This window comes from Grus americana, chromosome 1 (assembly GCF_028858705.1).
Source record: "Grus americana isolate bGruAme1 chromosome 1, bGruAme1.mat, whole genome shotgun sequence".
NCBI classification, from domain to species: Eukaryota; Metazoa; Chordata; class Aves; order Gruiformes; family Gruidae; genus Grus; species Grus americana.
This window is the reverse complement of record NC_072852.1, coordinates 67,756,433-67,759,910: the sequence shown is the minus strand read 5'-3', so window position 1 is coordinate 67,759,910 and position 3,478 is coordinate 67,756,433. Positions and strand designations below refer to the sequence as shown.

Here is a 3,478-nt window from a genome sequence, read left to right as displayed (position 1 = left end):
CTCACTCTGAAATAGATATGGCAAGATGAGCTGGCGAGGAAGAAAGAGTCAATTTGTCTCAGGCCCCTGTAAAATCCCAGACTGTGTTCTCAGTAATATGATCAGATTTGAGGCTAGATGATCAGCTTTGGCAGTTCTAATAGAGTCTGTCTGCCAGCACTGTAATTGTAAACACAACCAACATCTGAATATAATAATAATAATGATTGTAAAAAGTAATGTTACCATGGCCCACACCCACTGGGAAGTCTCATTTTTGCTTTGGCTTTAGGATAAAGGATGATGAGGATGTTTGGATCAACAGCTTCATTTCAGCCAGTGTTTCTGATAAGTCTGTCACCACATTTGTCTCTGGAAAATATTAAGCACAACATAGAGCTCATTCCTAGATGATGTACAAGCAGCTTGTTTTTCTCATTTCACCACAAATCTTATTTATATATACACCGCAAATAGATTGATACCACACACAGAGCATATCTATAGGGCCTGATTTTCCAGTGTTATATTAGATTTATGATCTTGTAATTCCATAGACTTTAATGAGTTTTACCAGAATAAAGCGGGTTCCTAAAGAGAAAGGATATATTATGAACTTTCACATATTACTTGTATATCCACCCAGAAATGTTAGTATAGGCAGACACCTAGCACACATGACAACAGTTAAATTTGCCTCGTACTTCCTTTTATAAGACCCTGACTTCAGTTGCTCGCAACTGCCAAACATTGCATTTGCAGAATTTTTCCCTCTAATGTGCTTGCTTCAGGCTAAATATTTTGAGACATTTCCAGCAACATTAGTCGAGCTATTCTGAGGATGAATTTAGGGAAAACCACAGTGTTTCACCAATATTAAGAAAGGCTCCAACTGCTTTATTTAGAAGCTCTTGAAGTTTTGAAGCAAGTCTTCAAAGCGCTGAAAGGAAGTAGTATTCTGTATCCCAGAAGGGGATGCGCTGCTGCCTTGGAAATCTGTCCGCAATCCAAGGAGACGTGCCCAAACCCAGCGGTTCACACTCAGCTGTTGACTGTGCACCAGGCCCCCAGTTACTCACATGCGCTTACACTGGCATACTCCGTCGCAACGGGAGACCTCTGCACCTGCAACAAGGCACACAGCAAACCCACAGTGGATGGTTATAAAATCATTTACAAGGACCTGATCAATGCTGCAAGTGTTCTGCTACACAACCACGTCATGTTTGCTCTGCAGGCTTCAGTGAACGGAGGCTGGCCGAGTTCAGAGGGACACAGAGACAGCAGCTGGGCAATATGGGCAAGCAGCAAACTTTAGAGAAGCCTAAAAAGGGGGAATGAGAAAGCTGCCCTAAGTTAGGGTTGTGTTGTTTAGTTGGTTTTTTTATAAACAGCTACTGGCAATGCCCTGGTTAGAACTGCCAAAAAATCCATGCTATTGTCTTTGCTTAGGCAGGGCTACCAGCTGCTTACTCCTAAGGAAATACAGCAAATACTGCAGAACGATGTGCTTTGTTGTAAAGGCTGCTCATGCACTAAGCACTGAAACAGAAAAATTTAGAGTGGACTGGGCCTCTGGAGTGAAAAGGCCCAACAGCTCACCACCAGTGTAAGGCAGGGCCAAGGACCAAGCAAGGCTTTTCTGTAATTCTCTGCTGTTGGAGATCACTGTGACATACGACAGAACAGCAGCATGCACAGACGGCATCGCTCCTTCTGTCACCTCGCTCTTGGTGACCTCACCCAGGTTGCGCAGGTAGAAGGAAGCGACCACCTTCACAAGCAACAGGGTGAGAGACAGGAGCTGGGACAGGAGGGATGGCCATGGATGCACTCTTCCGCAGCAACTCAAATCAAAGCCCAGGTTCTTCAAACATCTGAAGAACTCCCTAGCAAAGAAAGCGGCCCACCTTCTAGCAGTTAGCCATACAGACTAGCAGTTCACAAACCCCGCAGCCCAGTGGTTCACAGTAAACCCACAGCACACCCTATGTTTTTCAAATCGGGCATTCCACCTTTAACTTACATTTATTTTGATGTTTAACACAACTCTTGCAGACTAGCTGCTGACCACTCACTGCAGCCACTGACAGTCGTGGACTGCAGACCACCCTGCCAGAGCAAATAACTCTTCAGTGCTCTCGCCGCACACTCTTAACTCAAGTGGAGGTCTCTGCTAAATCTCAGTCTAAATAGCTCAGCCATTTTGCTGACCCCTGTGAGGGTACATATGGTTCCATATGGTGGGAAAGCTGGTTTTTTTCAATTTGCTCCTAAGACTAAGTGTAGGAAATTATATACAAACCAATGTTAAGAGAATATTAAGGTTGCAGAATCAAGCAGTTGCAAGCCAGGAACTGGCTGACAAGGTCTTAGTCACATAAAAGAAAAATCTAAATAAATGTGTTTTGATAGCCAAAAAATGGTCTCTGAAAGACAAGCTAGATAAATAGAAATAAAAGACTAAGGCTGCTTTGTTTGAGAACAGCTTCTTAAATCATGATTGTCTTTGCAGACCATTTCCTTCTTTCTTCCCTAAACTCCTGCCAAATTGCAGCGAGGTTTAACATGAAGATTTCACAAAAGGTTAATCTTTGCACTTGAGAAGTAAGCAAAGTTTGGGCTTCAGAGGTGATTTTCTTAGGTCATTTTGAAGAGTTATAATGGTGCAAACTGAGTACCTTAAATTTACCACACTGAAAAGCTGCAGCACTACATAATTCTTCCTGTAATTTTTCTTCCTCTATAAAGGTGACCTTCATCCCTGTGGTGGGTCCACTACAGTTCAGGGTTAGACTTATCAAGGTGAAATCTGTATTCAGCAAAAGGAGGAAAAAAGATTTCAGAACGAGTCTGTTGTTTGGAGTTGCGTAAACAATCCCAAATTTCCCCCCCACACACCTTCTCTGTCATCAGAGACTTCCCAAGTGCGTGCTGCATTTGTTAAGTTTCAGTAAAGGAAAACCATTTCCCAGAAACCCAAGGAAGGGTGCTTGCTGTGAGGCAAACAGAAACTTCCGCAGTCCGCGTTGCATCTGGCGAGGAGGAGAGTAGCCAGCAATCGGTGAGCCCTGCAGCCTGCGATGGCCAAGGAAGGCTGACTGGCCACGCGATCCCCACCACGCGTTGCCAAAGCGTCAGCCCAGCGTGCACCTGCTACTCGCAGCAGAGTCCACACGGGCAGCAGATGTTCACAGATTGGCGCTCACATCCTGGTCTGAAGAGTTAAATCAGCTCACACTGGGGCAGAGGCGGGATGTTGCCATTCTGGCTCCACGGGTGAATTCTGAGCAGCGTTGTGCCTGGGGTCCTGTTGTGAGAACAGCAAAGGGGGCCTGAACAGAAGAAAGCAAAAGTCACACCATAGGAGATATCGTTGGAGCCAGTGCTGAGGACCTATCAGAACCCAGCCTACAGGAGACACTAATCAAAAGGCTTTGACTACTGGATAATACCGAGGAGGCTAAAAAAAAACCCCAACCAAACAAAAAAAAAACCA

General features: G+C 44.7%; 1 long non-coding RNA gene across 1 annotated transcript; it reads right to left on the bottom strand.

Annotated features, from left to right (window-relative positions):
* Positions 1 to 231: 231 nt before the first annotated feature.
* On the bottom strand, positions 232 to 2,767 carry LOC129212362 (uncharacterized). Its single transcript, XR_008579147.1, has 3 exons — positions 2,661 to 2,767; positions 1,059 to 1,104; positions 232 to 351 (listed from the first exon to the last, which is right to left on the bottom strand). It is a non-coding gene; the product is annotated as an uncharacterized LOC129212362 (long non-coding RNA).
* Positions 2,768 to 3,478: the final 711 nt, after the last annotated feature.